The sequence below is a fragment of the Panthera pardus genome, unplaced genomic scaffold (assembly GCF_024362965.1).
Source record: "Panthera pardus isolate Hobbes unplaced genomic scaffold, ASM2436296v1 HiC_scaffold_16, whole genome shotgun sequence".
Taxonomy (NCBI): Eukaryota; Metazoa; Chordata; class Mammalia; order Carnivora; family Felidae; genus Panthera; species Panthera pardus.
The window spans coordinates 15,773,963-15,785,685 of record NW_026526721.1 but is presented as its reverse complement, the minus strand read 5'-3'; positions in this window follow the sequence as shown (position 1 = coordinate 15,785,685).

Genomic DNA, 11,723 nt, shown 5'->3' with positions numbered 1-11,723 from the left:
CTTGATTGAGGGAGGGAAGAGTGAAATCAACATTCCTCTTAGTAAAGGACCTAAGTTAGAATTGTAGAACTAGCTAGGAACTGAGCACAATGGCTTCCAGTGTCTCCCCGGTGAGTTCAGAGGTGTGCAGCGTGTGAATCCCAGCTCAGTGAGGACTAGCTGTTTCACCTTGGGCAAGTTACTTAACACCTCTTTGCCTCAGTTCCCGCATCTGTAAAATGGGAGTGGTAACCTCATCGACATGACCGGTTACATAATTTGCAGAGTCCCTTGTTCAAATTTCAGTGAAATGACAATGCTGGGCCTCTAGTTCCAATTTCAAGATAGCGACAGCAGAGCATTAAACCAAGCATGGGGTCCTTCTGAGCACGGAACCCTGTGTCACTGCAGGAAGCTGGCCCTGATCTAAGATTGTTGTGAAGATAAAATGAATTATTGTTCTTAAAACTCTTAAAGTAGCATTTGGCATATATACCATCTATGTAAATATTAGATGTGAAAAATGACAGCTGGGTGATCTGGGAACTGAAGAGGTTGTCACTACTTCAGGGAAACAGTGGGTTGGTGGTAAATCGAGGCTCAGGCTCTGTCTGCCCAATTGCTTCCTTCATAGTTTATTTACATAATATGCTCGATGCTTTTTTTCAGCGAAAGTCATTCATTCAATCAGCATTTTCGAATGCTTTAATGTTCCATGCACAGTGGGAGATTGTAGCAGTACGTCATTCATGAGTTTTGTTTTTTACTTACAGTGCATAGCACTCTAGACTAGACCTCAATTATACTAACTGTCATTGGTTGGGCCTTGGGATTCTTACCTTATTAAGCTTTATCAATTTAGAAGAGTCAGCTAAACGACACTGGGATCTTGTCCTCAAAATATAAACAGAACTTAGAAGTGTAAATTATTTAAAAAATATAAATGTAAATATAAATGGTGGGTCAGTCTCTTCATGGGTTCAACCAGGGGATGATTTAGATGATTTAAAAGAAATCTAGTTCCAGCATTAGTGATGTAATCACATGTGCTCCAGATTTGTTAACGCTCATGTAGACACAACTGCAAAGACCTAGTTAAAATTACTCTGTTTTGCTCTTAATGTGTCCTTAAAGAAAATTATTAAAAACATCTCAGATCAATGGCAGATAAAATTTTCTTAAAATCTTGTCTAAAGACCCTAAGTGGAATACAAAATACTGTTCATTCTATATTCTCATGAATCTTCATTTACTCCTTTTCTTGGTAAAGGGAATATAATTCAGATTCATGTGAGTTTCAGAATCTAAATTTGGAAATGGAATCCTAAAAGCATGTTAATAAGGCTTTGCAAAGAGTTCTTTAAAAATTGACTACACCCATCTAGGGATTACTGAGTGATGTATAGAATTGTTGAATCACTACGTTGTATGCTTGAAACTAATAATTGATATTGTATGTCAACTAGACATCAATAATAAATTAAAAAGTTTGAATATATATATATGTAATTTTAACATGCAAAGTATGAAGTAGCTACAGTTAGTTCAGAAGACTTTTTAAAGCAATAAACTTTTTTGGGAGGTGTCTGTGTGGCTCAGAAGGTTAAGCATCCGACTCTTGATTTTGGCTCAGGTCATGTTATCATTATTCGTGAGCTCAAGCCCCATGCCGGGCTCTGCACTGGCAGCAGGGAGCCTGCTTGGGATTCTTTCTCTCTCTTTCTCTGCCCCTCCCCTGCTTGCATGCTCTCTCTGTCTCTGTCTCTCTCTCTCAAAATAAATAAACAAACATTAAAAAAATTAAAAAAAGAGCAAGAAGCTTTTTTAATGTTCAGGAATGTTTTCCTGATAAATAACTTCCATTTTCATGGAACTCAGGCCATAAAAGGCTCTGTACTACCGACTTGTCTAATTTGAATTATTTGGACTAATTTGGCAACCTGTGAAATATCACTTTGGTTCTTGTCTTGGTCATGCTCACTTTGAATAAGGCTTTTTGTTCATGATGCAAACTCTTATCACCAACACAAATGCATTTGTGAACTCTGTCGTAACTACTGGTAGGTTTCTTATATTTAATATATAATCAAATCTCAAAAGGAGATCATCTCCTGTTTTTCATTAGGATTTTTCAGTTCCAGGAACATGTCGGTTTCTATTTGTAGACTCTTCTAGGAAATTTTCTTCATTCTCATGTAGCTGGAACAATGATGAGAAGCTGTCGCTTCTCTGATGGACTTAACAATGCTATTTCTGCATCTCATTGGAGAGGCTAGGCCGCCATTCGTTTGTGGCTAATACTGTAATTCTTAAGACGTATTTTTAAGAAGTGGATGGAGATATCTGAAACTCCATTTTCGTTTGAATGCTATCACTGCTTAAGCACACACAGAAGTGTCAGCAAAGTGCTGTTTGTGTTGGGCGACTTCTATGAATTGAAAGTAGCTAAGCTAAAAAAAGGGAAATTGACAGGTGTCTCATTAGGCTGTAGCTATTAGTCATTTTTGTATCTGCACAAGTAGGTGACACTCCACTTCTAAACAAGGATTGTGCATTTGCATGTTTTCAGGAAGAAGTCCTGCTGGGTGATTCTAGTCCACTATTTTGGGATGTGATGGCTTAATTTGAAAAATGTTTTGATGAACAAAACATGATCTCTTCCTTGTCACTTTCCTCCGGTTTCACAGTATAATCAGGGACTGAATGGATTTTGCTGGGGTATGAAATATCTGATGACTAAATGGGTTTGGCAGTAAAATTGGGGGTGGTGTTGGTAACTGGCTTCAACAGGAAAAAGAAGAGGGATTATCTTCATTCTGTTCTTTTCTTGACAGTTGCTGTAAAATGTATTTTTGGTTTATTACAAACCAGTTGACCCTTTACTACTCAAAACTGGGGAAGGAATCCTGAGGATAATTATTTGTTTCATTTTTGGGGGCTGCTCTCTCTCCTAAAATGAACGGTTTGGAGTTATAAGAACTTTAGAGAGCCTAAAATTTAAATCTCTCCTTTCCGGATGAGGAAAACTGTAGCCCAGCGATGTGCAGTAACCATCTCGATGTGGCTAAGTGAGTGGGAGGCGGAACCAAGATGAAAAGGTTACTGAAACACTCTGTGGACTCCTTTTTTCCTTTATTCTTGCCTTGGTGACTTTTTCTACAAAAAGGCAAATTGCTGAGCCATATCCCACTCTCATCCTTACCTTACTTCCAAGTCATTTTACTTTCCTCCCACCTCTGAAAACATGAATCTACATGAGCCGATAATCAAATGGAAAAGTTTGAGTTGGCGATTTGATTAATTAAATACCACCACCACCATTAACGACATTTTTCCATACCAGCAGCTTCCCCTTTAGATGAATCCTACAGCTTTCCGTGTCATTGGCCTTTGTGATACCACTCAGGAATAGTGTCATCCTCCAAAGCGACCGTACCCATTGGGTAATCTCTGTTGTCTCCTCACAAGCACCTTTCAGTTCAGACTCACTACTTTTTTATTTTATTTTATTTATTTATTTATTTATTCTTTAAATGTTTATTTTTGAGAGAGAGAGAGAGAGAGAGAGGAGAGAGAGAGAGAGAGAGAATCCGAAGCAGGCTCCGTGCTGACAGCAGAGAGCCTGAAGTGGGAACTCATGAAACTGTGAGATCATGACCTGAGCCCAAGTCAGACGCCTAACTGACTGAGTCGTCCAAGTGCCCCCTCACTACTTTTTGACATCCTCAAAATACACACGTCCAGAAATACTGGTTGACGGTAGTGGTGGTATTTAATTAATCAAGAAGTGGATTTTCCTGAATGTTTCCTAGGGAAATAGAGAGAATGATTTCATCACATACTGCCCCCCAAAACGTACACTGTCCCTTGGGAATCTCATGTTTCTCTTCTTGGCATCCTGTTTTCGGTCCCTTTCTTCACTTCCTCTTTCTCACACAGCTTTTTCAATTCCCTTTGTTTTCTGGAGCCCCTCAGCTCTGGCCTAAAGAGTGAATGGTAATCCACCTAATCCTTGGAGGGTGCGTTCCAAGACCCTCGGTGGAGGCCTGAAGCCACGGATGGTACCGAATCCTATGTATGCTATGCTTTTTTCCTATACCTATGATAAAGCTAAATTTATAATTTGGCACAGTAAGAGATGAATGACAATAACTAGTAATAAAATAGAACAATTATAATAACATGCTGTAATAAAAGTTATGTGAATGCTGTCTCTCTCTCTCACGAAATCTCATCGTACTGCACTTACCCATCTTGTGATGATGACAAAATGCCCATGTGATGAGACGAGGTGAAGTGAATGACACAGGCATTGGGGCGTAGCGTTAGGCTACCATTGACCCGCTGATGATATATGTCAAAAGGAAGATCATCTGCTTCTGGACCATGGTTGCCTGGGGGGTTAACAGAAACCAAAGAAAGCAAAAGTGGTGATAAGTTGGGGAACTACTCTATGCTGCTCAGCAAAACAAAGGCCCCTGGTAAACAATGATCTGGTATGTTCTTTATGCACGACTTTAAGGGCAGGGGTGCCTCAATTCATTTGGTCATAGCTGTGGGTTTTTGGTTACTGATTCTTCACAGCAACAGATCTAAAGTTAAGAGGTTATCTTGGATTCAGGTCTGGCAGTAGACAAAACTGGAGATGCTGGCAGAGTCAACTGATATCTCTTAATTTTTCTCCTAATACCCCTGGCTTCTCTGGGTGCTGTCCCCACTAGACACTTGTAGCCCGGATTCGATTTAGTTCCAGAAATATTTATTGAGCTCCTGCTATGAACCAGGCACCGTGCATGTGCCTTTGCACTAGTGGTTTAATGCGGGAAGGGAACAAAGGTGTAAAGAGAACAAAACCACAAGGTGCTGCTGAGTGCTTTAGCTTAGTCCCTTTAGCTTTAGCAAAGGGACAAATGGCTCTGGGAATAGTGAGCTGAATGGCTGCACAGAGGAGGTGACAGCAGAAATGGCCTTGATCTGCAAAGGCACAACGTTGGTACCAAGGCTATGCTTTTTTTCCCTTGTTCTCTTAATGTTTATTTATTTTTAACACAGAGAGAGAGATAGAGAGAGAGAGAGAGAGCGTGAGCAGGGGGAGGGGCAGAGAAAGAGGAAGACACAGAATCCGAAGCAGGTTCCAGGCTCCGAGCTGTCAGCACAGAGCCTGACGCAGGGCTGGAACTCATGAGCTGTGAGATCATGACCTGAGCTGAAGTCAACCGCCCAAGGGACTGAGCCACCCAGGCGCCCCTGTAGCTATGTTTCAGGACACTAATGTCTCAGTGTGGCCCCCTTGTGGTGGTGGGGAGAGGTACATGAGATGAACACAGGCAAAGAGGCCAAATTGGGAAGGTCTTTGAATGCTGAATGTTATCTTCTAGGCAAGGCTCAGTCCACAAATGGAAACTTAGACATTTTTATCAAAGTTTGACATGCTTGTACACTGAAAAGTCAAGTAGTTCTCCAAGGCTTGTTGCAAACCCCTCCAGCAGCCCTCCTTCCCTTCCTCTCCATTCAGAGGTATCCACTGTCTAGAATGATGTTGGTCTTTACCTCCTCATTCCTATTGTGTTTGCATTACAGTTTCTTGCATTTTTTGGTCTCTGCCATAATCTGCTGGCTTCCCACCATGGAGGATGAGGATTTGGCTCTTTTCTCTCTGCACCCTGATGCCATCATGTGCACAAGCACCCTTCCTATACCGCCTCTTTCCAACAGCAGGATTTTGGTTAAATAAATATTCATTATTTACGTTATTAAGGTCATGTAAATGCTAGTCACAGAAGAGGCAAATAGTCAACTACAGTTACTTTTACTTTGCTACAGACTGCCTCTTGAGTTCATTTTCTTGTTAGTTTGCTTTTTCTTTTCATGTATTGTCACTAACTCAACCCTAAATGTCTTTGCCCTTCCACCAATGGTATAAATCTCTTCTCATATAGTCCCAATAAAGTCTAACCATTTCCTATTCCTAAGGAGCCATTCCTGTGGGCTTTGGACCTGCCACTGTGGGGACTGGAGACAGCCCTCTGCTTCTTGCACGTAGAAGATCATTTAAATCTTTACTGTCATCCTGAAAGTATTTTACTCTCTCTTGTGTCTCCAGCATCCAAGGCTTCCTCTTTTCTGGTTTACCCCAGTAGCTTTCTGGGAAAAGCGCACGGGATATAAATTATTTTTTTATGATCTTGATCCTCAGTCTTGATTGATGGTTTGGTCAGATATGAAATTCTAGGTTAGAAAGAATTCTTTCTTTAGAATATTTAAGACTAGCTCCATTTCCTTGTGGTTTTCAGTGTTGTTACTGAGAGCTCCAGAAACACTTCTGACCACTGATTCTTTTATTTTTTTTTTCCTCCGCTTACAAGGATTATAATCTATTTCGATTCTCAACTTTCCCTGCTAAAGTTTGATTCAGGCCTCCCCAGGCCTCTTCCACCTACTTTCCAGCCTTGCATAATTTTGTTCCTCTTGTGTCTTTTCCTATTTTCCCCATCCTTGTGGATTTATACCTAAAACCAAAAACAAAACCAATAAAAAGAAAAACCAATGACAACAACAAAACTTTATATCATTTTCGTAGGGCTTTAGAAATAGAAAATGTTTAAGCTGCCATCTTTACCTAAAGTCCCTTTGGAGGTAGGGGTGTGGATCTTGGTTAGTAGGGCTTGAAGTTCATGGGTGTTGTTGGAGAGATAGTCTAGAAAATCATGCGTGCCCTCGGGGGGCACACTAATACCATGAGATGACCAGTAGCTCTGTACGATGATGCTGTCGCACTGTGAGTTGGTGGTGGGGTAATAATGGAAGACATTCCTACACTGGCTCAGCCAGAAACATCCTCTGTACTGAGACAGGGAATCACATACATATATGGATAATAAATGTATCTCTAACTCAACTTCCCTTTAGCCACATTCCCACCGTAGCTCATTTCCACTCAACCCTAGAGGAAGTGTGACAGAGGGGAAGTCGGATTGGTAAGACGTGGAAATCTCAACCAGCGCAGTTAAACGATCTCACTTTTGCAGATTCTACAAAGACGTTATGACTATGTGAACCCATTGTAAGGGCCCCTTCCAGGTTCTTGGAAGGAGTTTATGGGAGTGAGGGTTCCCAAAAGCTGCCTCTGTTCAACGGATGTTTTTCACCAGAGTATGATAGTGATTCACACTTTTCTTTTTCTTTTTTTTAAATTACTTTTTTAATGTTTATTTACTTTTCAGAGAGAGAGACAGAGTGTGAGCGGGGGAGGGGCAGAGAGAGAGGGAGACACAGAATCTGAAGCAGGCTCCAGCTAAAGCTGACAGCACAGAGCCTGACACGGTACTCGAACTCATGAACTACGAGATTATGACCTGAGATGAAGCCAGACGCTTAATGGACTGAGCCACCCAGGAGCCTGCCCCCCTCCTCTTTAAAAAAAAATTTTTTTTAATGTTTCTTTATTGTTGACAGACAGAGGGACAGAGCATGAGCGGGGGAGGGGCAGAGAGAGAGGGAGACACAGAATCCAAAGCAGGCTCCAGGCTCTGAGCTGTCAGCACAGAGCCCGACTCAGGGCTGGAACTCACAGACCGCAAGATCATGACCTGAGCCTAAGTTGGATGCTCAACCAACTGAGCCACCCAGGAGCCTCAGGCCCCCCTCCTCTTTTTAAAGGAAGGTGAAAAAAGGTGACTGTGTGCAGATGAGCTAGAGGAGAGTCAAGGTAGGAGTTTCAGTGACTGAGTCACCACCTGGATGTTGTGAAACATAGCTGGGAAGAAATCACCCAATTTGGTGATCAGTTCTGCATGCAGAAGTGAGGGAAAGGAAGTCCTGTGTGAGAAGGATCAGTGAGATTAGAAATTTCTCCTGCCTCACCTCTTTCTTTCAAAATTTAAATGTTCTAAATCCCTACCTTATAAGAGTTCTATTCTGCTTTCAAAAGTACTATTTGGTTGGTATATCTGTACTCCCATATGAATTAGAGCTCATAAAGAGGATGATGCTCCTGGAACAGGTGTGAACTTTTAGTGCTTATCTCCTTACTTTTTGTTCTCCCGTTCAAAGGCATACCCTTTTTTTCCTGGGCCTCAGTTTCCCCAGGAAGGAGATAAAGATCCTAGTCTAGTCTAATATTCTGTGTTTCTCTGAATGCTAATGATGGAGGTTTCTTAATGATTCCTTGCAGAAGAAATAACTCATTTAATTCATTGGATGAGGTGAACAGATTTGTATCTGTTGGTATTGTTAATGAGCTAATACTTTGTATATTCCAAGACTTTGCATTTCTCCTTCATAAAGGATTGGCTTTTTGAGACTTCCAGTCTGGTAATGGGAAAAGGCATCTCCTACAAAGGCAACTTTAGCCATATACTTTGAACAGGATTTTGGTTTGTAGATGAAGCGATTTATTTTGGCAAAAAAAAAAAAAAAAAAAAAAAAAAAGTCTAGTACTTTATTAGCTCCAGAACTTTGAGCAAATTACTAAAACTTTTTGAGTCCCAATTTATTCCTCTGTAGAACAGAAATGACAGTAGGTATCTTAAACAAGTGTTTTGAGCATTAAATGATGTCATGTGTATGAAAAGAAGCTAGCTGAGTGTCTGGAATATAGTTATTGCCCCATCAAGGTCATTTTCACCAACATCTTGAAATCCGAGTGCCTTTTGGGACACTAACACATCCTACTTCCATAAGTATTAGCATAGGATTTTTAAGCAGCCTTTGCTTTCCTTTCCTTTTTTCCCTTCCTCCCTCTTTCTTTCTTTCCTTCCTTTATTTTGCGGTATATCCAACATCAATTTATCAGTTTGGGTAATAATTTCTTCTCTACCCAACTTTCTGGGTGGGCCTGTGATGCAGGCCTCACCTGTCCAAATACTCTACTCCTTGTCGGTCTACAGTGATGGATATAGCCAATGACTTGGCCAATGACTATTGTGCCCAAGTATTCTGAGGAAAAGATACTCTCTTTTGATTGAGTTTTTAAAGCTGATAGGATGTGAGTTTAGAAAGCTGATGCCCCCTCAGGGGCAGACTCCATCTGAAAATGGAATTAACACAAGAGAAAGATGGCCCAGGAGGTGAAGAGAGACAGATTCTTGATGTCTCTGTGCCTTTGGATAAATCCACTTCTTAAATGAGAAGGTCCCTGGTTTTCCTAGTTAGATGAGCCAATAAATACCTTTTGTTATTTGAGCCAATATTAAATTGGATTTTGACTCTTATATCCGAAAGAATCCTGCCTAATTTAAAGTTAAAACTTCTTTTTTCTTTCCCCTTAATAACACAGGAGGTTGGACTGGCATTTGGTCCACTCTCCCAGTTGGAGGCTTTCAAAGTAAAGACATACACCAAGAAGACAGACAACCACAATCATTAATGGACCATACAGCTCAGTGTCAGGGATTTTTAGTAATAGTTCAGTGAGTCTGTTTAATTAGTAATTGTTAATAAATTCAGTAAAGACCTTAAAACAAGCTCGTTTGAGAAATGTCAGAAAGGCATTCAGGATATATCGGTTTAGCCCTTCTAATTTTAACAGGCTGTGTTCACGGGCTAATATGGTACAAAAGAAACAGTAAGTTGTGGTTAGAAACAAAAGGAGACCAATGTTTGCAGACACCAGATGCTCAGCACATTCTTCATCATGTGTACTTATTGCGTGAAGGGCAAGGATGTCATGGGCAACAATCAGGCATGAGTGGTCACAGAGGACCGAAGTCATGGGCAACAATCAGGCAGGTCACACAGGAAGAGTCCATAAGCAACCAGTCATTTGGAGCATTGTGGATGGGAGGAACCCTGATGAATCATACCCCACAGAATGAGTACTATATTCAAGCTGTGTGTACTCTCTTATTTCCAGGAAAGCATTCTGTCACATTAAATTGATGTGGTTAAACTCTATTCTAACTTTGCTTTATTTGTATTTAATTTGTAAACTTGTTTTTATAAGTGCTTCATCAATTTGGTTTTAATAAGAGTTTCATAAGAAGCTTACCCATAGTTTTATGCTTGTACTTACTTAAGTAACATTTTATCAAAATGATCTAAGTCACTATTGGAGAATATTTTTTTCTTTTAAAATAATGGTATTCACATTGAGTTCTGTACTGACTCTGCAGAGCCTGCTTGGGATTCTCTCTCTCTCTCTCTCTCTCTCTCCCTGCACCTCCTCTGTTTGCACTCTCTCTGTCTCTCTAAAAATAAATAAATAAATACTAAAAAAATTAATAAAAAAAGAATAGTATTGACTACCTATGAAGTCCTTCCTCCCCTCTCCCCCACCAAAAAAAAAAAAGGTAATAATCAATCAATCAATCAATCAAACCTGAATCTGATCAAGTTTCTGGATCCAACTGTCAATTTACAGGGAGTCTAGAGCAAAGGGAATCATGTTTAACAATTGTGGGAGCTCAATGGCTTTCTAAAATAAATAAATTACCAAAAAATGAATTGGAGGTGATATCTATAGATTTAAAAAATGTAAGAAAAAAATAGCATCCACTCATATATTTGGACATTGTTTAGGTCTTGATTAAAAATAAAAAAAATGAGGGGCGCCTGGGTGGTTTAGTTGGTTGAGCCTCTGACTCTTAAAATTGGCTAAGGTTATGATCCCAGGATTGTGGGGTCAAGCCCTGCATCGGGGTTCTCTCTCTCTCTCCCTCTGCCTCTCTCTACTGCTCACGCTTTCTCTCTCTCTCAAAAAATTAAAAAAATATATATTAAAAAATGGACTGAAAAAATAGTTTAAGACACTTGTGAGGAAATTGGGGATTTGAATGCTATCTGGATGTTTAATGATGTCAGGCAATTGTGGGGGCTGTTGTTTGGTATGATAGCACTATTCTATGTGTTAGAGAAGGGAGTATTCTTGTCCTTTGGGGTAGATACTGGGATGTTTATAGCTGACAAGAAGTTCATGTTTTCCTTAGACTACTATTAAAGTGTTGAAATACATCTAACTGTACTGTAGTAACAAGTTTTAAAACTGGGTTTTATTAGTCCTAGATTATTCTTGGGAAAGATGGAAATATTGAAATAGAAGATAAATATAATTTCCCATAGTCAAGAATATTAAAGAAAAGTTCATTCTTCTCCCAGAGACTGATGTCTAAGTTATTACAGAAATGGGGACACATATGTCAAATCTAGTCAACTATAAACATATAGTACAAAACCATTAAAATTCTATATAAGTGAAGTTATAAAGGATACACACACGCGCGTGCGCACACACACACACACACACACATTTTTCCAGTTTAGGAAACTCTGAGTTATCCCATGCTTGACGTTGGTTAATTCTGTACACGAAGGGTCTTAAAACTATAAACATCAGGAAAAACTGGCCCCTTATCTGTTTTGGTGTAGCTTATAAGCTAAGAATGGATTTTATATTTTTAAATAGTTGACAAATATCAAAAGGGGACAAACTTCCAGTTTTAAAATAAATAAGTCCTGGGAATGTAATTTACAATACGGTGACTATAGTTAATAATACTGTATTGTATATTTGAAAGTTGCTAAGAGAGTAGATCTTAAAAGCTTTCATCACGAGAGAAAGAATCGGTAACTATGTATGGTGAAGATGTTAACCAGATTTATTATAGTGATCACTTCACAATATGTACAAATAGCAAATCATTTTGATGCACACCTGAAACTAATATGGTGTTAGAGGTCAATTGTATCTCAAAGAACCTTAAGAAATACCAAAAGGAAAATATTATTTGGTGATACATATTGTCACC